Source organism: Acinonyx jubatus, chromosome E4 (genome assembly GCF_027475565.1).
Source record: "Acinonyx jubatus isolate Ajub_Pintada_27869175 chromosome E4, VMU_Ajub_asm_v1.0, whole genome shotgun sequence".
Classification (NCBI taxonomy): domain Eukaryota; kingdom Metazoa; phylum Chordata; class Mammalia; order Carnivora; family Felidae; genus Acinonyx; species Acinonyx jubatus.
The window spans coordinates 59,592,437-59,619,665 of NC_069395.1; positions in this window are offsets into that span (position 1 = coordinate 59,592,437).

Genomic DNA, 27,229 nt, shown 5'->3' on the forward strand with positions numbered 1-27,229 from the left:
GGCAAACCTGCCTCTTCTTCTGCTCTAAATCAGGAAACAAAGTGATTGGACTCTAATTTACTTAACTTCAGTCACATGACCACCCTAGTCCAATCAGGTAACAATGGGAATTGCCATTATGATTGCCAGGCCTGTATCACATGCCCACCCTGTCATCCTATGAGAAATGAGCAAGCTTTCTGGAAAAAAACAAGTACAGTAACAGCCACAATTTATTGTACCATGCTAAGAGTTTTATTCTTTTTGAATTAATTCACTCATTTATACATTTATTTCTTTGATTTTCATCATATAGACAAAGGGGAATCATTAAAGGTGTTTTATGTAGTAAATAAACCAATCAAAGCAGAGATTATAGTGTTCTCCAGGGTAGACTGGAATGAAGAAGAGAAAGCTATTTGATTATCATACAAAAAGTGACGCAGCTGGAACCAGGGAGGGGTCATGTGAATGAAGAGAAAGGAAGTGACAAACTGGATAGTTAAGAGGTAGATCATTATGGAAGAGACAAGAAGACTGCAATTTAAAATATGAATAATATAGGAGTCAAAAATGACTATTTACTGACCAGAGTAAGGGAGACAATTAAGGCAATACTAATTGAAATTGGAAAGTCAGAATGAAAATTAGACTGAATAAGAAAAGAATATTCCATAATAATAACATTCTGGAAATAATGGCTTTGAAGTGATAGGGAGTCATCCGGGTGATATTTCTTGCAGGTAGTTACAAAGTGCTCCAGAGGGAAGTTGAGCTAAGGATTCACACTGGGATCATCTGAATCAAGATGCAGTTTGAAGTTATGGGAGGGGACCAAAATTCCATAGGAAAGGATATAGAAAGACAAAAACCAAGAAAGCATATAAGATGATGGGGCAGGAGGAAGAAATCTTTAACCAACGATGGTTCTTACTATGAACAGAATTGTGTCCCCCTAAAAAGATATTTTGAAGTTCTAACCCTGGGTACCTGTGAATGTAACCTTATTGGGAAATGAGGTCTTTGTAGATAAAATCAGGTTAAGATGAGGTCATTGGCATGGACCTTTAATCCAATATGAGAGATATCCTTACAAGAAGGGGGAGATTTAGAGACAGACATAGACACAGAGAGAATACAGCTATGTGAAGGTAGAGACAGAGACTAGACTTCTGCTGCCCCAAGGCCAGGAGTGCCTGGGACCATGAGAATCTGGAAGAGATGAGGAAGGATCCTTTGTGAGAGGCGTCAGGGGAAGTACAACTCTGCTGACATCTTGATTTTGGAAGTTGTGAAAAAGGGCACACAGATCCTATTATTGAGAGTCTGGAGCTCTTCAGGTTTGGGAGTGAGTTTTCATCTACTCTGAATAGAAACAGTCAGCGCTGTAGACTCTTCCACAGCTGAGCCATTAGGGAAATTCGGAAAAGAGAAAGTTTTAGGTTGGGAGGAAACATTTTGGGACTGCTATGTATTCCCAGGCAATAAACTATAAATGGAAAGAAAGGAGAATCACCTGGTCTCCTATTTCTGGAGTTGTGAACACTCCTGGATAATGTCACAGGCAAAATTAGGAGACAGAAGACATCTTTTAAAAAGGGCCCAGTGTTTGGCATACATATTTACTAAATTTTGTTAATATTTTAAAATTCCCTTTAGACCCATGGGTTCTCTGTGTTTAAAACTAGGGGATTAATGTAGCCAACTGGACCATCCACTGGAGAGATTAGCCCATAGTCTTGTGAAAAGCTTGAACTAAGAAAATCTGCCAGCTGCATAACAAGCTAGTCCTCTGACAAAAGGGCTACACATATTTTCACTATGCTTTGTGTGTTCACGAAATGATCCAATAGCTTTTTTGTCAGTGAAGACCCAATGGATTGCTTAAGATTACTGGAGACTTTCACCGCCCTTCAAAATTTGATCTCTGTACTAAGTTGTTTTAGGGCCCAACGTATTACGTAGCAAGAAATGGATAATGTTTTATAACAAATCCTTTAAAAAATATGTCTATAAACATCCAGTGTTATAATACAAATGCAGTAAATGTTATTCCTGGTAGCCAGAATAGGCTCCCATACCAGGAGCAGGCTCAGTCCTGCTTAGTGCACCAAGCTGAAATTCACCATCCTCAGGGTGGCCAGGATTATGAGTTTTACTTAAGATGAGGCCAATATCCTGGTCAAATCAGAATGTTTCCTCCCCTATACATGCAATTCCTTTAGGAATGAAGAAATGCTTCTAGAAGTCAAACCTTGGGAAACAATACTCTCTTTGAAGTGTTTTCCTTCAGTTTTTGCACAAGTAGTTTAAGAATTGCCTGATTGAGACATGAAAACTTTCTCCCGAGTTTTCTGCTGAAAGGAACATTTTGGCTACTGTTTGGAATGAAAAGCATTCTTCTCATATAGGAAATCTCAGTTAAAGTACCACTAAATATATTAGCTATGTGACTTAGGGCAAGTCACTTCACTGCTCCAGGCCACAAGTTTCTCTTCTGTAAAATGGACAATAGATTATTTCTGAGCGGGTTGATCCTATAATTTACTTTCTCAAGTGAATTATACTAGCCACAGGAATGCACTGGAACTATCCTGGGGAAACTAGAATGTATACTCATTCCTCTCTCAGGAGTTTTGAAGCCCTGTAACCATATGGTTCTCAGGTTTACTGTCTATACCCAAATCTAATCGCTGGGCTGGTCTTTATGTTACAACTTTCCTCTGGGCAGGATGTGTCTATTCTGCTTTGGAGAATAGTTCAACTTAATGGAAGTGTTTATGTCTCTTAGGTACAGCAGAGGTAAATGTTAGGGCTTGGGTTGCTGCTAGGGAATAGTCAGGTCTCTTATGTCTTATCTAAGCAAAACCCAACTCCAGACTCACTCTTCTCCCACATGGGTTGATATCCAGGTCCCAAGAGAGAATGTTTTATTCCTACAACCTGGGATCTGGGTAACCATGAGCCAGTACTAATACTTTGCTGTTCTGAGAGTGATATTAAAAACCATTGCGGTGAAGACTGTGCATAGGTTACCGTCTTTCATTTGTGGTGACAATAGCCATGATTCTTACATTGGAGGAGGTAATAGAGTCTAAAGGAAACTAGGAGTAGCCCATCTTTTTATCATTGGCAGATTGGAGACTAGAGATACGATTTTCAGTTTAGAACCAACCTACTTCACTTATGTAATAATTAATTCATCCAGCAAAATCTTCATGATTATAACTATGCACCAAACATTGTAGAGGAGACTCAGCTTATCGGCTGGGAAACTGATGATTACAATACATTACAAAATTGATGGAATAGAAATCTCAACAAAACATTAAAAAACCACATACTTTGTGAGGTGGTTCTTATTTCTCTCCTTAATATGCTTTTCCAGTCTACATTATTTCAATTACTTCAACTTACTAAAACGCAGGAATTTAGTTAACCCTTTTGTCATCCAATTCTACCACCCTGTTCAGCCCAGAGGAGTTTAATGTTGGTTTAAAATGGATTTCTTGTCAGCTTATCTCTAATTTTTTTAAAAAACAGTATTAAAAACATATTTCATATTATTAAATGTGCATTTAGGAATAATTTATTTGGGGGACATTTACTTTGGCACCCATTTTAAATTTATTTCTCCTTTGTTATTTTAAGAGATTAAAGGTAATTCATGATATAAAAAATAATAAAATAAAAAAATAAAATAAAATGGATTTCTTGTTAATGACATTGAATTAACATCCAATGCAGTTATACTAGAGTGACATTGTATTTACACAAATTCCCTCTTGCTGGAAAGAATCTAGTTTCATCCATGTTTTTTCTCTCTTCTCATTTCTTTCATTTATTTTCCTTCTCTGTTCTTTCACACAGACACTTAGTCACACATATGGTGTTTCTGTGACACGTATTCATCTTTGCCTTCTTCACTCTGTCACACGCTCACTGTCCTGGGCACATACACATCCCTATCACTCATCCTGTCGAAGCCTCTTACACACTGAGTTTCTCACTCTTAACTACACATGATCTCAAGTTTGTAATTTCCTACAGATGCTCTCTGTCCCTGGAGACACATTCTCTCTCCTTTGAGCACACATCCTTTCTCCAACAGCTTTGCTCTCATATGCACACACCCACATCTGCAGGCACTCGTGCTTTTGCCCCCCCCCACCCCCCCTACACCTCAGGCTTCCCACTGGTGATCAGAGTAGGGATAGGAGACAGGAAGGGTGGAGGAGATACCAGTAAGTCATCTGCCTTCCACCCACATTTTCTTTAATTTTTTTTTCTTCCTTTCTGGTAAGCAAAGAGAAAACTTGCTGTCGTATGGTATGGCTTTTTCCAAGCGTAGCTGTGGTGCTAAGGATTAATGTAATAAGAAGGCATTTGAGAAACCTTCAGAGTGATGTCTTTACAGGGACAAGGACACATTTTACTGTCCCCAAAGAGAAAAACCTATCTCATTAAACAGCTATTCTTCTAAGAATTGTGACCACTGGGAGTAGTTCATTAAATAAGGCACTGTGCCTCTACCACAAATATTAGAATTCTAGAAGAGACAGTACATGAAATAATCAGAAGTTATTATTGAATATTGATCTATATCAGGAATTGGCAAACTTTTATGTAGCAGAAGCCATAAAGTAAATATTTTTGGGCTTTTAGGCTACAACTATTCAACTGTGCCATCATAGAATGAAGGCAGCCATAGGTAATACATCAGTGAATATGTGTGGCTGTGTTCCAATAAAACTTTATTTATAAACACAGGTAGTGGGCTGGATTTGAACCATTGTCCCTAGTTTGTAGACTCCTTATCTACATAAAACACGATGTTTAATTATACTTTTTCTTTTTTCTTCCTCCCCCTCCCCTGTTTCTCTTACCATTTGATTTGAAAATGGCTGGATGAAATTCTCAGCAAATTTGGAAGATTCATATAGAATGGTCAGATGTAAAGAAATCAGCTTTGTACTTCATGAAAAGTTCTCTTTTGCTGGGTCTAGAATCATGCTAAAAAGATAAGAAATCATTTTCTAAAGTAGTAACTGTATCATGCAATGAGAACAGAGAAGTAAACAACTGTTTCAAGTATAAGCCCCAATTAGATTTTTATCAGAATCAGGCTGCTGCTGCATATGTAGCCACCTCTCTCTCTATCTCTTAGGATATTCCTGGTGTGTAAGGGAATAACATACCAGGGGAATGAGCCGTAGTACAGAGAAGCTGAGACAGTGGGAGTAAGCAAGACCTTGCTAATGGGCATGTTGAGGAAGGTTACATCCACATAAGGGAAGCTGGGGAGAAGGGTGACATGATCACCTTGGGGACTAGTTGACTCCAGTAATTCATAGTCCAATTAAGGTTTTTAATTTTTTTCTCCTCCAGTAAAATTTCATCTGAAAGTATTTTGTTCTTTCTTTTTTATTATATATATATATATATATATATATATATATATATATATATATATATTTTGAAAGACAGAAATATTGAGAGCATAATCAAGGGAGGGATAGAGAGAGAGAGGCAGAAAAAGAGAGAATCCCAAGCAGGTTCCAGGCCACTAGCACAGAGCCCAAGGTGGAGCTCAAACTCATGAACCGTGAGATCATGACCTGAACTGAAATCAATGATCCAATGCTTAACAGAATGAGCCATCCAGGCCTCCCTGAAAGCATCTTATTCTTGAGCCAACTAGCTAGAAAGTAGTTGTAGATTTGCATGCTGCACTCTTTATTAGTTTTCCTTTGTTCTTGAAATGCTATTTAAAATTGGCAACCATTTCTGAATAGTAGAATATGGTGAAGATATGTGCATATTAAGATATTTATACAGTATATTGTTAAATGAAAGAGAAAAGCAGATTTTAGTGAGGTCCTTAGAGGAAAATCTCACATTTTGTGTGCATGCATATAGACATAGACACACATACACATATACACACTCTTGTCTAGGAAAGTTCATCCAAATATGTACAAATTTTTAACATGGTCATTTCTGGGCAGCATGGTACTACTAAGGTACTATACTTTCTCCTTATCTATTTCAGTCTCTTTGTCTTTGTCTTTCTAACCATAAGCAAATATTAGGCTTATAATTCAAAAGAGCAATGGGGATATTTTCACTTAGAATATTTTTTAAAGTTGAGCAGTCATGACTTCAATTCTAGAAGGAGGGTTATTCTTATGTTGAGACTGGGGAGGAGAAAGCCTTCCTCTTATTTACCTTGCCAGGTCTTCTTGGCCCTTCCTACATGAGTTGTTGGAGTAAAGTTACTTCCCATATGATTCAAGAACGTGCTTTATGAAGTGAAAGGATAACTTTGTCCTTGCATTTAACATTATCTATGAGTCAACAGTTGAGCCATATTAAAGAAAAAAGAAGATTTTGAATGCAGTGTTCTTTGTAGATTTGGGCAAATTACTTAACTTCTCTGAAACTCTATTGCCTTATTTCTATAAAAAGAATTAATAACACATCTTACAAGTATATGAAGATTAAGTGATGGGGCAACTGGGTGGCTCAGTTGGGGAAGCGTCTGACTTGATTTCCACTCAGGTCATGATCTCACAGTTCATCAGCTTGAGTCCCACATCTGGCTCTGCACTGACAATGTGGAGCCTGCTTAGGATTCTCTCTCTCCCCTCTTTGTGTGCCCTACCCTGCTTTCTGTCTCTCTCAATATAAATATATACATTTAAATAATAATAAAAAAGATTAAGTGACCAAACAGAAAACACTTAGCAGACCCTAACCCATGATAATCACTTAAAAACAAAAAAAAAAAAACAAACAAAAAAACCTAACTTCTTTCTCTTTCTCACATTTTCCTTATCCTCCAGCAACAGCTTTTCCAAATGAAAGGAAAAAGAAATGGGTTATACCGCCATGTTTAATAAGTCCTATTGCATGTTCTCTAAATTCCAAGCCATTTGCTTTCTCTTTCATTCTCTGAGAAGGCAAATACCCAGACAGCAAGAAAATACTGGCGGAAGAAACAGATGACAATCCAATCTGTGCTTTGAATGGTCAATATAATTTCATTTCATAATGAAAGTCTAGAAACAACATTTGAAATAATCCAATTATTCTTGATAATATCATTTTTGGAAAAAAAAAATCTTGATTCAGGCAGGTTTTATTTTAAACCAGAGATTTAGTTTACTGCATGTGATATCATTTCCCCAGATTCCCCAGTTCACCACTGAATCACCAACCCCTTTCCCTGATTCCTTGTGACCCAAAGACCACCAAAATTTACATAACATCCAGTTTCTTCCTGTTAGTGGAAGACTGTCATTCAAATGTGTGCATATTTCTTGATTTTTCACTGCTCTACACATCACTACCTCATGGTATGAACTGGCATGTCATGCCTCCCTATCAGGAATGTTGGGGTTTTCATTGTAGACAAAGATATTAATACCGATTATGTGATTTTTCATATAAAGGAGAAACAGTGTCAGCCTCAGCATATACCAAGGTGAACTCACAAATGTTCTCTACAATGTCCTTCTCTTGCACACACTTTCTCTCATAATAGTATCACATTTAACCACATCATCCAATTTGAAGGTATCCTCCTTTGCTCCTCCTTTGCTTTTCTTTAACCATCTAGTCCTCTCTATCCCTGCCACCAATGCCAAATTCAGGCCCCTATCATCTTACCTGACAACTGCAAGATGGCCTTCCCATCTAGTGTACTTGCCCTCAGTTCCTTTTCCCTCAAATCCATTCTCCACATCTGTGTCATTACCAACGTTAATTTGATGGGACACTTTTTTGTTTACAAATACTCATTGGTCCTCAAGACCTACAGAAAAAACTCCATATTTTCTAACATGGCATTCAGGACCCTTTGTAATCTTGGGTCAGCATCCCTGGCTAGATACATGGATACCTATCTTGCCATTTTCTGCTTCCAGTATTTCATTCCAACAGCATAAAACGGATTCCAAATTCCCATATACATCATCCTATCTCATGAATTCTGTTTTTGGCTCATGTCTTCTCCTTTTGAAATGTATTTTTTTCCCTATTGGCTAACTTCTAGATGTTCTTTAAGATATAATTCAAGTGTAAAAATTCTATGAAGCTTTGCCAAACTCTCCTGGATAGATTAAGTCCCTCTTTTTGTGTGTGTTTTTATGTAACTTTTTCATTGCACTTATCAACTTGAACTAAAACTATTTGTGTATCCATATTTCAAATGGTTCTATTAGCTCTTTGAGGGCAGATAGCTTGTTTTACTGTGTCTCTGAAGTGTATCATAAAGATTGAAAGACTGTAGATGTCTACAGATACCTACTGAATAAATTGATTAATCCATAGGTATGTATTAGTTATCTGTTGCTTCATTACCTCAACATTTAGAGGCTTTAAATAACAGATATTTGTTATGTCTCATAGTTTCTGAGAGACAAGAATCCAGGAGTAGCTTAGCTGGATGGGTCTAGCACAAGGTCTCTCATGAAGTCAAGATGTCAGCTGAGGTTGCAGTAACCTGAGGGTTTGGATATGGCTAGAGCATCCACTTCCAAGCTCATTCACATGGCTGTTGTCAGGGACACTTCATTTAACCTCTCCATGGGCATCTCCACAGAATTACTCATGACATATTAGCTGGTTTCCCCCTTAGTGAGTGATCTGAGAGAGAAAGAGAGACCATAATCTAGATGAAGTCACACTGCCTTTTATAACTTAATTTCAGAAGCGCTGTAGCATTACTTCACGGTATTCTACTGGACACAAAAACCAACACTGATACAATGTGATCTGGATATCAGAAGGCAGGGATCACTGGGTCATCTTGGAGGCTGACTACAACTGGCAAAATTTGTCACATTCCTAAAATCCTCCTAAGTAGGTATTCTCTCATTGCCTACTTATAGGTCATTTCTGGACATAGAAATTACTCACAAAGCAATGGAAATAAAAACAAAAATAATAGTCCAGTTGGGTTCCTAAACAAATGGTACTCAATTCAGGGCAGAAAAGCATTCGGACAAGAAAAATACAATGGATGCAGTTTGTATTGAGCTCTGTAGACAACAGCTCAGCTAGCCAAACTCTTTGAGCCCTTTTGTTTGCTTGTTTAAAGAATGAGTGTACTGATTCACATATAAATATATTTTTCTAAAGAAAGACATACTCACTCATAGACAACCTTTTTTTAAAGAGGTGAGATGGCAGCTAGCCCTGCACAGAGGTTGCTTCCTCCCTGGCTGGATGCATAGTTTCCATGCCTCATATTTCTAACATGGGGTAGAGTTCTTGCCTCCCAGGAGGGAATGATTTTTTTTCATCCAGTTGCTTTCCATATTTCTTACTGACTTCCTTCCAGAGGAGGAGTAACTTACCTGGCTGGAAACTGGGAAAACAGTGCAGATCTCCATTTTTGTTTGTTTGTTTGTTTGTTTGTTTTGGCTGTATCTCATATTTCTGGCCACTCATGACTATATGGACTATACCTATTCTCAGGCAGTCCATTTTGTCATTGGGTCCAAGCCACTTTCTCTGAACCTGTTTATTGTTAAATAAAGTTGTTACGTTGAACTTCTATGATTTCCATATCTGTCCCTCAGCTGGTTCCAATACACTACAGAATCCCAGGTTCAGTTAGATTTCCCATGTATACATTCTCATTACACTCTAATTTTTCATGGCACTCCTTACACGTGCAATGTATTTTTTCCTCTTCAGACAGACATGCGTTATGCCATAGCAGTTACAGGATGCACATGGAAGTCATATCTTCTGGGTTTACATTCCAGCTGTAATATTTATTATTTATATGCAGTTTAGCAGGTTACTTAACCTTAAGAAAATAGTTCACAGAAAAATTGAATTCTGAAAACACAGAGTGCTCATATACTCCTTCTCCCCTTCACCACAATTTTCCCTATTCTTAACATCTTGCTTTGATGTGATACATTTGTTTTACAATTGATGATCCAATATTGGTACATAATTATTAACTTAAAGTCCAGAGTTTAATTTAGGGCTCATCCTTTGTGTTGTGTAGTTCTCCAGTTTTTGTCAAGTACATGATATTGTGTATCCACCATTATTACAGTATCATACAAAATAGTGTCGCTGTCTTACAAATCCTTGTGTTCATCCCATTCATCCCTCCCGCCCCCCAATCTCTATGAGACCAATTAATAAAAAAACAAGATATTGGATTTTGCCTTTATTTATTCTTCCTTTAATGTTTTCTCTTCCATCATGTAGATCCGTGTTTGTGACCTATATCACTTTCCTTCTCTCTGAAGCTTCTTTTAACATTCACTGCAGTACTGGTCTACAGGCAGCACATTTCCTCAATCTATATTTGTCTAGATCCTTATTTTCTGTGTTATTTTTGAAAGATAGTTTTGCTGGATATAGAATTCTAGATTTTTCTTTCAAGATTTTTATTTTCCTTTGATTTTTCTACAGTTTTAATTAATTTGTCTGTGTGTAGATTCCTAGGCATTTCACTTGTTTGGTGTTCTCTGAAGTAGTTGGATCTAGGGGTTGATGTCTGTTATTAATTTTGGAAAATTCTCAGCCATTATAACTTCAGACATTTCCTCCATTTCTTTCTCTTTCTCTTCTCCTTCTGACATTCCCATTATAAGCATGCTGTATCTTTTATAATTGTCTCATAGTTCTTGGATATTCTGTTGCATCATTAATTTAATTTTTTAAATATCGCATTCCCAGGACTTATTTTTTGTGTGATTGGAAGTTTGTAGCTTTGACTGCCTCATCTGTTTTGCCAACCCTTCTGCCCCCTACCTCTGGCAGCCACCAATCTGGCCTCCGTATCTGAGTTTGATTTTTTAAAATCCATATATAAGTGAGATCACACAGTATTTGTCTTTCTTATTTTACAGCATTTATCATACAGCATTTGTCTGACTTATTTCACTTAGCAAAATGCCCTCAAGGCCACAAATGGCAGAATTTCCTTCCTTTTTAAGGCCTATATATGAATATTACTAATATTCATATATTATATATATTCATATATATTATATATTCATATTATATATATTCATATTATGTATATATTCATATATATATATATATATCGCATTTTCCTCATCCATTCCTGTTGATGGACACTTAATACGTTTTGGTTATTTACAATAGGTCATTTAAATACACAGAAATGGAATTGATGAATTCATGGTAGTTGTATTTTTAATTTTGGGGGGACCTCCAAACTGTTTTCCATACTGGCTGTACCAGTTTACAATCCCTCTAACAGTGCATCATGGTTATCTTTTTTCTACATCCTACACATACGCTTGTTATCTCTTGTCTTTTTTATGATAAACCATTCTAACAGGTGTGTAGTGATATCTCACTGTAGTTTTGATGTGCATTTCCCTGATGATTACTGATGTTGAGCATCTTCTCATGTACCTGTGGTCCATTTGTATTTCTTTTTGGAGAAATGCCTATTCAGATCCTAAATTTTTAATTAGATTGTTTGTTTCTATTGAGTTGTATGGGTTTTTTAAACCCATATATTTTGGTTATTAACCCCATGTATAGCCTTTATGATTTGCTCATATTTTCTCCAATTCAATAAATTGCCTTTTGATTTTGTTGATGGTTCTGTTTGCTATCTAGAAGTTTTTAGTTTTATGTAGTCGCACTGGAGTTTTGTTTTTGGTTTTGTTGCCTTTGTTTTTGGTGTCAAATCCAAAAACATCATTGTCAAGACTGGTATCAAGGAGTTTAGCCCTATGTTTTCTTTTATTTCCTCTGTTTCTTTCTCTTGTCCTTCTGGCATTCCCATCACATGCATATTGTATATTTTGTAATTGTCATTATAGTTATTGGGTATTCTATCCCCCTCTTTCTTCTTATTCTTTTTTTTGCTGTTTTGGGGTGTTTTTTTGCACCTCAGCTTTAGAAGCTTGATGTATTGATGTCTGTTTAAGCCCACTAATTCTTATATATCTAGTCTACCAATCAACCTGTGAAGTGCGTCGTGCATCTCTGTTACAGTTTTTTTTTCTAGCATGTCTCTGATTTTTCCTTAGATTTCCCATCCCTCTGCCTACACTACACATCTGTTCTTGCATATTGTCCACTTTTTCTACTAGTGTACTTAGCATATTAATCATAGTTATTGTAAATTCCTGGCCTCATAATTCAAAACTCTGTGCCGTGTCTGAGTTTGTTTTTGATGCTTGTTCTGTCTCTTCAGACTGTGTTTTTGCTTTTTAGCATGCTTTGTAATTTTTTATTGAAAGCTGGATGTAAGATATCTGGTAAAAGGAACAGAGATATATAGGCCTTTAGTCTGAGGTCTTATGACTTTGTGGCTAGGAGTTAATATGTGTTTCTCGCTAGGAGTTAATCTGTGCAGCTCTGATGTCAGAGGCCAAAATTTCATCTAGTGTTATTGTTTTTGTCTCCCCTGTTGGTTTTGGGTGTTTCTATAGACTATTTAAGTAGGGTATGAGGCTTGCAGTTATGTTAGCTCTAATCTTCTGGAACCCTCATGAAGTAGGGGGTAAGGTAGAGAGGAGGGAAAATATTACATAGTCCTACAATTAGGTCTCAATCTTTTAGTGTGTCTAAGTTAGCTATTTCCAAACTCAGTAAGTTAGAGGAGACTGGGGCACCTGGGTGGCTCAGCCGGTTAAGCATCCAACTCTCTGTTTTGGCACAGGTCATGATCTCACGATTTCATGAGTTTGAGCCCCACATCAGGTTCTGTGCTGACAGTGCAGACCTTGCTTCGGATTCTCTCTCACCCCCTCTCTCTACCTCTCTCCTGCTTAACACTGTCTCTGTCTCTCTCAAATCAATAAACTTAATAAACAAATTTTAAAAAGTTAGAGGAGACTGGAGTTGGATTTTTCCATTTTTCCAGGTTGCTTAGGCTTTGGTAACAACTCCTGCTAGTTAGGATCCAGTAAGAGCATTTTCCTTGAAGCAGCCTATTTTTAAGGAGGACAGAGGATTTGGGTCATATTTAAAATGGCTACTTTTCCTTTCTCCTGCTGGAAGAAGGAGAGGATTTTTTTTTCCTCGGGTTTTCACTGTGAGAACTTGGTAGGGATCCTGGAGGTAAAACTCACAAAAATGTGGAAGCCACCCAAGACTGCATCCCAGTACGTTTATTCCTCAAGCTAACCTACACTGAGCATCCAACAATGCACCAGTTACAGTTTTAAGTGTTCAAGCTGATACTGGATCCAGCTGTGGAATTTTGCTCCCGGGCTTCCTTTCCTCACAAATTGTGGTTCTCTGCATCTATGTGTTTGTTTCTCCAGTTTTCAGGGCAACAGTTTACCTCATTGCCTCAATTATCTGATGCATCTTAAGAAGAGTCCTTGAAGTTTAGTTTGTTTAGCTTTCCTTTTTTCCTGTTAGGAGGACAGGAGAGATGGCTTCCAACTTTCTTATATTTTGGAACAAAAACTGGAACTCCAAATGACTTAATTTTTTGTACTTTACTTTCTTCATTTATACAATGAGTAGAGTCATATCTACATTACAGGATTGATGTGAAGTTTAAATGAGTTAAGGGGTATGTAGAAATTGCAGCAGAGCCCGGCATGTACTAAATTGACAGTTAGTAGTATTATTAAAGGACATAGGGAAGGGACCAGGTTTGTCTTGTTCATTCTGCTCCCCAGCGCCTAGCACAGAGTAGGCCATAAATATTTGTTGACTAAATGGTCTTGAAGACTGACTAAAACTTTGTATCTCTAACATATCACATGTTTTCTTTCACTTCTACAATCATAGGATTGTGTTCATGTCTGTGGCTCTTTAACTCCAGATCACAAGCAAATGGGGCCAATGACACATGTGAGGAGGGACGGCATTGTAGCTACTTCCCACAGTCATTTATTGGAGATGAGGGGCTGACCAGTGACTAAAGCGATTCACATCATAGTACCATTTTATATTTTCATTAATCCAATAGAATGTATAATACAGGTCTGAACCAACTGTTAACTACTGCATAGGATGATGGCTTCCATCACCAACTCTATATCCCTGTGACATCTTGAGTTTTTTTTTTTTCTTTTTTTACCTAGTTGGGTCCTTTCTATTGCCTACATAGGGTACATCACATCCTTCTTACCTGAAAGTCTGGTCAGTCTAGGAAATTATGAACGTGACAGGGAACACATTCAGAATTCCTTATCAGAATGAATTTCACAACGTCCATGTCAGTGAGAACCCTTTACTATGTAGGTAATGGGATATTCTCAACATTTCAATACCAAGCAGATATTTTTGGCTTTACTCCATCTAGTGGTTAAAATCAGAAATATTTCCTTTGGCTCTTTCCCTTTCTTCCCACTTTATCCTTGCTTTTCTTCTAATTTCTTTTAAAATTTACTTTCCTTAATTTTAGGTCATCCGGGGTTCTCCAGATCTTCTGCCTCCTATAAATGCAAAGGGTTGTCTGAGATTGTAGATCTCTGGTTTTACACTTTTTGTCTTTTTGTTAAGGTGTTTTCAAAATAGCAGGTATTGAATAGGTAAACACAATTTATGCTTCTTTAAAAAAGATAGACTTTGGTCCTGTCTGTTTCCTTTTAAAACCCCTGTCCATTGAGAAAAGTAGGAAAGGTAGGCTCGAAGAAAAAGAATTAGCATTTAGTCAGCATTTTATCTCATTATTTTAATTACTTGTTCTAGAAAATAGTTAAGGTAGTTTACAAAGTCTTATGAACTTCAGGAAGAATTCTGCAATAAATAGAGTAAAAATAGGAAAAGGAAAGAGACAAGGGCATAACGTGGAAGCTCAGACAATAAGACAATCAATAAAGATTGACAAACTTATATGAGGGCCACAAATTGCCTATAGAGTGTCCAGCAGTGACTCCTGAAAGGGAAGTCTGATTAGTCACTAGTTTCATAATTATGTATCAGAATAAATGAGATCAAAGATTCTGAAGAAGTGCAAGCATTCCTAACAGACTAGAGTGGAATATCTGCCCAGATTAGCATAAAGATTGTCCAGTGTGTTATTCTGACTCATACCTTCAACATTATTAATGTCAGTACAATGTTAAGGTATTATAACGCCACAGGGGCATCTTTCTTGATTCACATTACCCTCCTCAGAGGTATACATGAAACTGAGATCCAATTCATGTGGTTTGACAGGAGGTCAAGATGCTAAGGTTCAAAAATCACGTCTTGTGGATGGTCTGCCTCCATAAATGGGTGAAATTTAGAGCCACAAGAGAAATGACTGAGTCTATCTATCCTGAAAGTTGTGTCTCTCCACAGTTGTTCCTAAATGTTGGGTGTCAGTGAGCTGAGATTGTTACAGTATCTAGTGATTTCTAATAAAATAGTGGTTTCTATATTCGTCTCTTCATGAGGGTTTCCCTGAGATCACCCCAGTTTAGACCAGCAGCCTCACACTTATTTGGTTGCACAGGCTCTCACATGGGTATCTCTGCCAACAACCTGTCTTACATATTCCCCCAGACTAATCTTTCAAAATTTGCCTCTGATCACACCATTCCCTGTTTATAAAGATGAAGTGGTTTCCTTATTGTTTGAATACTTCAAATCATAAATCTTATCTTATTATTTAAAACCTTTCAAACTTACCATTACTGTGTAATAGTAAACTAACCTATCACATCCCCTTGCACAAATGTTTGAATCATCATACCATTGTTGACAATGTTTTTGCAACTGTCTTATTTGTGGCCTCTTACATACACCACCAAACCAGCAGAAAGTGTATCATTTCTTCAAATCGTATTTCAAATACCAGCTCTTCCATGGTATGTTCTAGATCCCGCTTCCTCCTTCATCCTCTGCATTCTTATGTAGTTTGCACATCTTGTGGACCTCATCTTGTTCCAATTTACCTTTTCATTTCAGTTCAAGTGTTCTTCTCCTAGCTCGCTGTGTTTCAGCCACCCTGGCTTCCCTTCAGTCTCCAGGGCCACCATGGACTTTTCTGCCTTGGAGCCTTTGCCACCCCTCTCCTGTCTGACAGGGTGTCCAATTATTGACTCTTTGCATGGTGACACTTATCTCAGTTCTCAAGATATCCCTGCTATAAGCCTTCCTTAATAAAGCTCATAAAGTGGATGTCCCTCTTTATTCTCCATTTTTCCTATATGACACATTTTTCAAGACCTAATTTACAGCTGCATTCATTTGTTTGCCAGTTAATTTTCTATCTTCCTCCACTAGATTGTGAACTTCAAAGAGTGGGCTTATAATAAAATTTTGTTCAGTGAATGAATGACATATATCATGCATGCTGTTATAGTAAAATATTGTAATTATTTGTTTTTATTAAACATCACAACTTCTCTATGCCTGGTACAGTACTGAAAACAGAAGACGATTGATAAATAAAGATGTTTCTTGAAATCAGTTGATTGTGTGGCTTTCTCCTTCATGGTTTGTAAGACTTTTGAGGACAACAATGGCGTTCCTATGTAATACTATTTCTCACAAAATGGTGCACATTACAGTAGTTGTTTTATTGTATTGAAACAATAAATAGAACATTGGATTATGGAAAATGCTTCCTTTTTATTTGTTCCAGAAAACCAGTACACTGAAACTATGAAATTTTATGGAAGATCATTATAGTGTGTTATCATAGTATCCACATGTAATTAAAGAAACACATTATAATGCATGTATAAATAGCAGGCATGTTTATATAGCACTGTACATTTTTGGGGCAATAACTTTAGTTGATAATGTCAGGGCAATCATCCTCATTTTCTTCTAAAATGGGCATGTTGCCATTTCTAGTGCTTCTTTTCAGGATTGAATGAATGTTATTTTCACTGGCTATTTTTATCACCCACAAAACACCATTTACACACACACAAAAAAACCCTTTTTTTTGTTATTTTGGTTGTCACAAAGTCCAAATGTAAATATCAACATTAATTAGTGGATTGGTAAAATAATGTAGTGGAAAAGAGCTTCAGCTTGAGCCTAAGTCTGAAGTAGCTTTAAGCTAGGAACCAAACCACAAGAGACTCTTAACAACTGAGAACAAACTGAGGGTTTATGGGGGGTGGGAGGGCAGGGAGGGTGGGTGGTGGGTATTGAAGAGGGCACCTGTTGGGATGAGCACTGGGTGTTGTATGGAAACCAATTTGACAATAAATTTCATGTTAAAAAAAATGAAGTAGCTTTAAGCTGTGGCTTTACAGTAGATAAGTTTGACCCTAAGAAAATAACTGGTCTCTTTTCAACCACAGTTTCTTTCTCCTTTTTGCTTAGGATTGTATGCAAAAGGGAATTTTGTATATTGCTCTATACACAGTAAGTGTTAAGTATTATATCCTAATAATAAATAAAGAGGAAAATTTTGAAATAGGAAAATAAATTCTTATTTCCTAGTAATTTTCCTAATGTGATCAAAAACTAGCCAATCTATGTGGCTCAAAAAATTTTCCACTTTATGTATGTTGATTTCTTGCCTGAAGACATAGTTATTTTCTGGTTTGGAATTTTTCTCAAACTTTGTTTCTGCCAATACTCTTTAGGGTAATGGCTCCATTTTAAAGGAAATAGAGTACTAGATGTATATAGAAAGAGCTGTCAACACCTCTGTTAAGTCAAGTGGAATCCAATCTGAGCCCACCCATTGCACATGGAGAAATGGTTTATCTGCAAACTGAAAAATCCACTTCATTAAAAAAAATAGCTCTTTATGATGTGATCAATTACTCAGAATGACCTGAAAATGTCAGATGTGTGGTCCCTACTCCAGTCCAATGAAGGGAGTAATTTTCAGTCACTTGTCCAGTGGTTGAGCCAAGAAGAGAGTAAATATTTATAGGCTTATCCTAGGGTGCTGGCTAACAGAGTGCCTGGACAGCTTCTAGAGCAAATAAACAAGACTCCCCTACAGTATTTAAACTTGTCCACTATTTCTCAGCCAGCTTGATTATATACCACTCATTTCCAACCACATTTTGATTGTCCTGCTGCTAAGTTATAACAAGTATTTTAGAGGGGACAAGAGTTGTTTTCTTTCTTTCTTTCTTTTTTTTTTTTTTGGACCGCATGTTTGGATTACATGAGCCATTGTGTTTATCCCATTTTTTACTCCTTAGCTTGCTTATTCCGTCTTAGTAGGTGACCACACTGTTTGCTTTTTCTCATTAAGCTTTTGAACATCACACAAAGTATCACAACAGAAAAGTATTTAAACAGTTGAATACATAAACTGATTAAGTAATTTCATCTGAAATCAAATATCTAACTTTCAAGAGACTTGCAGTTGAGAGACAATTAATTTTATGAAGTTCTGAGAATTCATGAAGACTTTAATTTCCTGTTTAAATGTTCATTGATTGCATTAATAAAATCATATCTGTTGTAAGGATTTTTTTAACCATGTGTCTTTTTAAGTTCATATGTGAATCTTCCTGACAAGTCTTAGAATTTTTCAGCTGGGACTGATCTTAGAATCTAGTCCAAACCCCTCATTTTACAAATAAGGCAATTGACATCCTGGGAGGTTAGTGAGGGACAGGCCTCAAGACTCGATGGTTGCTAGTGATTTTGTGGTATGTTTTCCCAAGACGAGCCTTCTAGCCTTCCTGATAACATTTTAATTGTTGTTTCATGAACATGGTGCTATTCCAAAATACAGAGAAAAAAAAACCCACCTGGTTTATCAAAATATTTCTTAAGCCCGTAAAGATGGTAATTAATCCTCTTTGGATCATAAACTCCTTTGAGAATCTGCTGAAAACTCTGGATACTCCCAATAGAAAAACTCACACAGACAGAAATTCACATCTCATTTCATGGAATCCATAGACTCCTGAAACCTTAATTCCAGGTTTATTTATTTATTAATAAAGATCTATCATAATAATGGTGGTCTAATTATATTTCTGTACTTGAGTCAATTTAGATATTAAATGCCATTTGAAGTAGTGTGAGCGTTACTTATTAAATGACAGCTATTATTACTAATAAGAGTAAAAATAATACACTGGGCAAAAACACTATTTTTGATTTCTATGACCACATTGTCAGAAATAATGCGACTATTTCCTTTCAATTTCAACTCAAAAAAGTAAACAGGTTTTGTTTGACATGATGGAATGCTTTACAGACAACACAGAATGAATGTTCTCAAGATTCCCTAACATACATCTAAGAAATAGCACTAATAAATGCCATTGATCTACATTCAGGAATCGGAGGGGATTCCTGTACATCATAGCAGAGTGTTTTATCTGATATGCAATGGCCACATCGTAAGGGGCTTTCTTATGCAGTGGGAGGCTAGCACAAGTTTGTATCTCTCCAAGATTCATGCTTCAGATCTCAGCCATGGCAGTGTCAGCGCAGCTGTAAGGAAAGACATCCACACTTATTCACGCTTAAAGACATAAAGAGAGACCTTATGTTAAAAGGATACTATGTTAGCAGCTTCTAATCCGGCCTCTCCTAACAAATACCCCATCAAAATACCAAACAAGACAGAAAAACAAGCATAGGAAAAGATAGGAATCTGGGTGGAATTTTTAAATTGCCTAACTTAAAAAAATGCAGATGCCAGTGTTATTCTACCAAACAAAGCAAGTCTGCTGGCCTGAAATAAGGTCAGAAAACACTTCCTATTTCCCCAGCTGTTTACTGTAAACAAACATAAATAAACTGGAAAACTAGAACACTGTATTTTGCAAAGATGCTGCTCTTGAAGGCAGGTCTGAACTCTCCAGCACCTTTTCTTCCACTTCTCTCCAGCACCCACTCAGAGGCCAACCCAGGAAATGAAGAGGCAGGAAGAAGGGAAGGGAGGCAGTGATGTGATATTGCCTTGGAGGAGAACTACTCACAGGAGAAGCACAGCGTCTTCACAAGTGATCCACAAAATGAGGAGGAAAAGGCTGTCTGACAGGAACATTTGCTGAGGATTATGGTCATCAAGAACAAAGTTTTACTCTGAAGTCACCAAGCATTGAGATAAGAGATCCAGCCTCGTGACAGCTGAGTGATACTACATGAAAGAAAGCCCTCCAGACTTTTGCAATTGGTTGAGGGGCTCTGCGCATCAGCCCACCTTCCCTCCATTAATAGGAAATGTGGATTCAGCCAGAGTCAACGTGAGTAGAATGAATGAGCCAAGAATAATCCAAGAAGGCTGTTGGGTTTGAAAGTTTTTATTGAGGTCTTCTATTATTCTAGGATGAAGTAAAAAAAAAAAAAAGGAATGAATGTGATAAAATACTTCAGGACACGGGAACAGAACCATCAGCATCTTAGAAAATTTGAATAAAAGTATGTTAAATCACATACTAATGTATTCATGATATGATAGTGAGTGTAAGAAGCAGGGCACAAATCCAGACATACACTATGAACTCAACTTCATTTTAAAATTATATAACACACCCATATACTCATATACCCAGATCGGTAAATGGTGAAATTACAGTTTATTTTTAGTTTCATCATAGTTTTATGTATAATTTTCCACTATAAACATCTGTCATTTTTGTATCAGGAAAACAGAAAAAAAGCTTTTAAGAAAATTAATAAAAAGAAATATTAAGGAATTGACTGAGGTAAAGAAACATGATCTCCAGCCTTATTTTAGCTCTTCAGTATAAGACATGAACAAGCAGAGTACCTTATATTTCACAATAATACCCATTATCACAGTGTGTTTGGACCACAGGGTGAATATATTAGTGGCTGATTTCTTTTGGGTTCTTAGGTTTAAATGTTTAAATATTTCATTTTTAAAAATTTTTTTAAAAAGCATTTCAAAATGTTACTAATTATTTTATAACACAAAATTTTTATTTATTTTTATTTTTTTAAGTTTATTCATTTTTGAGAGAGAGAGAGAGAGAGAGAGAGAGAGAGACAGAGCATGAGTGGGGGAGGGGAAGAGAAAGAAGGAGACACAGAATCCAAAGTAGGCTCCAGGCTTTGAGCTGTCAGCACAGAGCCTGACTCAGGACTCGAACCCACCAGCCGTGAGATCATGACCTAAGCCAAAGTCAGATGTTCAACAGACTGAGCCACCCAGGCATCCCAATACAAAATTTTAAACCAGTTGATGATTTATTAAATGTGTTTAGTTTTTCCCAACAAACAAACAATAAACAATACTAAATCTATTTTATTGAATGAATTTTTTTCATTAAATCCACTGCTTTAGGATTTCTGTGGCCTCTGTGTTTTGTTCTAAACCTTGTGCATTGGCAAAATCGTTAGATTCCTTTGAGAAATATTGAGGCTATTGTCAGCAATAATTTTTCGCAGGGACTCCGTGATCAGCACACTTTGCCTTCAAATGGAGATTGTTGTGGTATTTGTGGTACCATTCAGTCTTTCCAATTCAAAGAATCTACTAGTGATAATGTGACTTATTATTTCCCACATAAAGAGATCAATGCCAATGGTGCAATGTGGTTTCATTGGCTTGTAGGCAGTTCAGTATTTGCACTCATTGGAGACAACTGGATGTTTCAAGATAAGTCAGGCAATTCTCAGACACAATATAAGCCATGAGAATATACTCGGGTTTTTGGTTTGCATTTTTCCAGACCTGTGGGCTAAGGTTGACTTATGTTAACATAACTAATCTCCATGCATGTGGAATAACAATTTTCATACCATTTATGAATAACTCTTTTTATCAAATTTAGAAGTTAGAAACACTAAAGATTGTCTTGCTGATTTGTCCAACTCCTTTACTTTAAATTGTTTTTTAGAACTAACAAATCTTGTACAGTAATCTAAATTTCTCTAGTTATTGAGAAAAAGCTGATAAAAACATCTGTGTTAGCTTATATGTGGAATCTAGAAAAACTGAACTTGTAAAAACATAGAGTAGAATGGTGGTTAGCAGGGCCTGGGGGCTAAGGGAATTGAGAAGATTTTGTTTAAGGGTACAAACTTACAACTAATAGATAAGTAAGTTCTGGAGATCTAATGCACAACATACTGATTATAGTCAACAATACTGTATTATAAACTTTAAAGTTGTTAATAGACTAAATTGTAACTGTTTTCAATACAAAAGAAATGATAAATATGTGACATGATAAAAGCATAAACCAACATATTGTACACCTTAAACTTATACACTTAATATATCAACTATATCCAATTTTTAAAAATTATGAAAAAAGATCTGTGTTAGTATTTGTATCTTTGACATCCATGCTGCCGATGAATAACGAATGCTTTCCATATTGAGATGTCAGAGAATATTGAACTGTGTGGAGTTCTCAAACTTGCATATACCTTTGGGCTCACTGTCCCACTTTTAAACATGATAGCATGTTTACAGGGAACTGATTGTGCTGTAGGTGGGAGGGAAGGAAATTATAACCCCCTTAAAGGGAAGTCTTTATGTATCAGTGTTTTGGTGTTGCCAAACTAATGCTATGTAACACACATTCCCATAATCAGTATCTTAATAATCATAATAACATATTCTCAAGGATGTGCTAGTTGGTTAGGGTGACTCTGCTGCTTGTGACTGACTCATTCATGTAGGGTGGCTTGGATTTCTTGATCTAGCTGGGACACAGATGTATAGCTCTACTTTTTGCTTCAGGTCTGTGGGTTGGCCAGTAAGCTCAGCTCCACATGTTTCTCATCCTCCTTGGGGCAGCAAGCCAAGTAGGCAAGTTCTTCTGATGGCGTGACAGGGGCTGAGAGGGCTGTGGAGCCAAGCACATGCACCTAAAGCCCCTGCTTGCATCATGCCTTAATGTTAATATCCCTATAGCCAAAGAAAGTCACAAGGCCAAACCCAAGGCCAAGTGGAAAGGAAGTACCCTTCTCCCAAAGTGGTTAGAAGAAGGAACGGAATTTTTTGAACAACAATCAAATGTATTACATTGTGGTAAGTTAAAATGCTGGTTGAAAAAACCTGCTTCTGGCCATGATGAAGTAGCTTCAACTGGACTTAGCCTCACATTGGGAACTACTATAAAAGCTGGAAAAACTACAAAAACGACCGCTTGAAGACATCTCAAGTCCTAAGGCAGCCAGGAGTTGAGAGGCTGAAACCCAGAGACAAGAAAAGCACATGGAACTGAGGACCACATCGCCTTTTCTTTTTCTGTTTGGAGTACGTGCTCATTTGCAGCACGTGAAGTAGAGGCCACGTGTAGAGAAGCGTGTGGGGCTTGCAGCAGTCTCTCTGAACTAGAGAGCTAGAGAACAAAGATCAATGCTTCCAAGGCATGCACTACTTATGAAAATCAGATCAGAGAGAGAAGGAAATAGAACTCTAGAGACTTGAGCCTAAAAGTGTGTGAAATGTTTCCGCAGTTTTGTTGTTGTTGTTGTTGTTGATGCTGCTGCTGCTTAATATGTACCTATGTGATGGGGCGCCTGGGTGGCTCAGTTGGTTGAGCATCCGACTTCAGCTCAGGTCATGATCTCTCCATCTGTGAGTTCGAGCCCCGCGTCAGGCTCTGTGATGACAGCTCAGAGCCTGGAGCCTGCTTCGGATTCTGTGTCTCCCTTTCTCTCTTTCCCTCCCTCGCTCATGCTCTGTCTCTCTTTCTCTCTCTCTCTCTCTCTCTCTCTCTCTCTGTCAAAAGTAAGTAAAACATTAAAAAAATATATATGTGCCTAGGTGAGGCAAATCTTACTGGAAGGGTAGAGAGCTAGGAAGAGATTTCATCAGTCTTATAGTGCTGCAAAGACAGAGGTAGTTTAGGGTATGCCATGCAGGAGGAGACCGAGGAAATACTCTTCAATGAGAGTCTTCTGGAAGAGAACTACAAAATCTATAAGTATTTGTAAATTAGGCAATACATTTCTAAGTGACTCACAGGTTGAAGATGACATCAACATAGGAATTAGAATATTAGTAATAAGAAAATATTTTGAATGGATGACAATGAAAAATAACATATACCTTGTGGGATTTTGCTAAAGCAAGGCCTGGAAGAAGATGTAAGTGCGTATTCTAGAACAGAAAAAAAAATGCTAAAAAGAATTGATCTAAGTATTCATCAAATTAGCTGGGGAAAATATGGTAAATTAAGACCAAAGAAAGAATAAGGAGTGGAATAACAAAGCAAATGGCAGATATCAGTAAAACAGCAAACATAATATAGAGAAAATCAATAAAGCTACAAGTTAGTTCTTTGTAAAACCTAAGGTCCATAAACTACTAGGAAGACTGATATCATAAAGAGACGAAAACACAAATCGCCAGCATAATCATGTCTCATAGATATTGAAGAGGTTTAAAAAAGGATATAATGAACAACTTTTGCCAAAATTAGGTTACGGTCAAATAGACAACATTCTTTAAATATAAAGGACTACTTAATAAAACCAAAATAAGAAAAAAAAACAGAAATTCTGAAAAATGAAATAATGAAAAAATTGAATCTGTGATTACACACCTTTACACACACATGCATGTGCACGTGCGCACACACACCCACACCTCCCCACCCCCCCCCCCCCACACACACACCAAAACAAAATCCCAAACCAAAAAACTCCAGGCTCAGTTGTCCTTACTGGTAAATTCTTGTAACATTTAGGGAAGAGATAAGGCCAATGCTTCAGAATCTCCTCCAGAGAATAGAAAATGTGGGAACGCTTCCAAACTCACGTTTGAGACCAGCGTAACCTGACTACTAAAACTCCTGAAAAAGATATTAGGAGAAAGGAATATGAACATACATAAGAATATCCTCCACAAAGTAGTAGTAACATATCAATTCCAGCAACATATCAATTGGACAATAGATAATGACCACATTGGGTTGATTTCAGGAATGCAAAGTTGTTAGATACCTAGAAAATAATGTAACTCACCTCATTAATAGGATAAAGGAGAAGAAAATAACATCACCTCAATAGATTCAATAAAGTATTTGATACATTTAATGTCTCTTATCAAACTAGGGATAAAATTGAAGATAAATGAGACTTCTATATGTAAAATTATAAAACATTACTGAAAGAAATTTTTAAAACACCAAAGTAAATAGAGGAATAAATCATGTCTATATTGCAAAACTATAAATTGATCCCAAATTGGTTTATAAACTGAATACAACCTATGTAAGATTCCTGCACATAGTTTTGCATGTATGGGAAAATGAAAAACTAACTTTGAATTTCATGCTAAAATGGAAATGGCAAAGATAGTTAAGTCAATGTTGAAGGAAAAAAAACACAAAGAACTTGTACCCACAGATATCAAGAATTGTCTTAAAGCTATAGCAATTAAAACTATGCAGTATTGGGGGAAGTACAGATAAGGAGATAAGTGTAAATGTAAGAAGACTGCAGAAACAGATCTACTTATATGCAGTCATTTAATTTATAAATATGCTGCTGCAATACTATGGGATTGTATCCAAAATATGAAGTTGTTCACAAAAACGATAATCATAGGGATTCTCTTTTATCAGTAAACATATCATTTCCCTCTGAAATTGAAAGCATCATTGGTTGATACCTGAAGAGCTCATTCACCTTTAAAAGAAGGACCTGGTCACTTTATTGTAATTTTGACAAACAACTGAAGAACACTGTTTCTTAAATGCCAATCTCTTGTGTATTCTGTAAATTAGGCCAGGGCAAGGAGGCTCCTCTGTAACACACGAGGACATTCAGAGCTAAAACGAATTGTTATTATTATTTGGAATGAAACAAAGTGGAAAACAGTCTCCACTCTGCCGGTTTAGACACTTCAAATTCAGGTAAAGTGCCTTGCACTTGGGTCATTTGTACTCTTACAAGAGACTGAAATTTTTACAGCTTCAAATCTATTATAATTTTTAGCTGGAAGGAGGAGAAAAGAGTAGGGAAAACCCCAGTTGTCAGGCAGAACAGGTATCTGACTTGGTCTGAAGGCCATGCTTTAATTTCCAGCCAAACAAACAAGGTTTTTTGTCTGTCTGTTTGTTTGTTTGTTTTGGTGGGTTTTTCCCCCAAGTTATATCAACTGTCTGCTACCCAGACCCACCGTGGTATCCTGCAATGAAAATCCTTGGTTTTAATTTGACAAAGTATCAAAGAAACAGGCAAAACTCTTTTGGGACTAGTTTTAGCATGAACTCTGTGCCCCCAACATGCCGTTCGCACTTAAATTTCTATTACGTGGCTGTTCTGAATCTATTCACCAGTCTACAAATGGTAAATGCTCAGGCCCGGTTTCCTTTCTTGCGTCAAACATTCCCATTTGGCCAAAGTAAGGGAAGTAGAGAGGGTAGGATCAGCCACTGGTGTTTCTACTTTACATTGTTATTTATTTAGCTATTTAGGGTAAAGAAACTTGGAGAATCAAACTACTGGTGTTGAACTGGTTAAGCAGATTATTTTAGGGGATTTCTCTCTGCTTTTCACCAAGAATCCACTACATCAGGAGGAACTCTATTAATACGAAAGATGAGCCATCAACTATTTTATATTTTCAAGGCTTTGGAGGCTGGTGTCAGCCCAGACGCATTATTCCCTGGAGCTCTCAAGTCAGGCCCACTACCTTTTAGTGCTGAGAATTTGAGTGATCTGTGAGTTCTGGCTTTACATGAGCATGTCGTAGCAGAAAAACTGGAAAGTGAGGCTGGGTATTAAGTCAGTTACAAACTAAGTGGTTCTTAAGGCTTTTGCTGCTTTGCCATGAAATTTGCATCTAGGAAACTGGATCTGTGCTCTAGGCACCACATATGTTTCACATTTGCCAAATAAAGTTTCAAACCTTCTCCTCTTGTTCACCGATTTCCCATCTGTGATGTGCATCTCTTCCTTTTTCTCTGAACGACAGTCATTGTGTTCTGCCCTTTCAGATTATTATCTTATAGTGACTGGAACTCATTGGCTTCAGAAGGGTTCTTTCCCCCACCCCTTCCTCCTGCTTCGGGAATGTAACCAGACAGCTAGACCATTCCCAATGCAAACTATGATTGAGACAATACTGTTTCAGAGCTGGGAGACACAGTTTCGTGCCATGGCAGGTAACTGTTTTAGGTAAAAGACATAAGACCAACACAATCGTGCAAAGGTCTTAATGATCGGAACAAAAACTGCCAATAAATAGAAATAGAAGAAAAGGGTCCACATGCTTAAGTGCCAATTTACACTGGAGAGCATTTGGAATTCACCACTCTTGGTATGCCGTTGTCTTCTCTTATTTATCTGGTTTTTCTTTGGGGCAGGGTAGGAGGGAATGACCCGCCACTAATAAATCTGTGGGACACAGCTAATCACTGTCCCTCACTAATAACCTTGACTGACCCTATGTTCTCAAGCATTT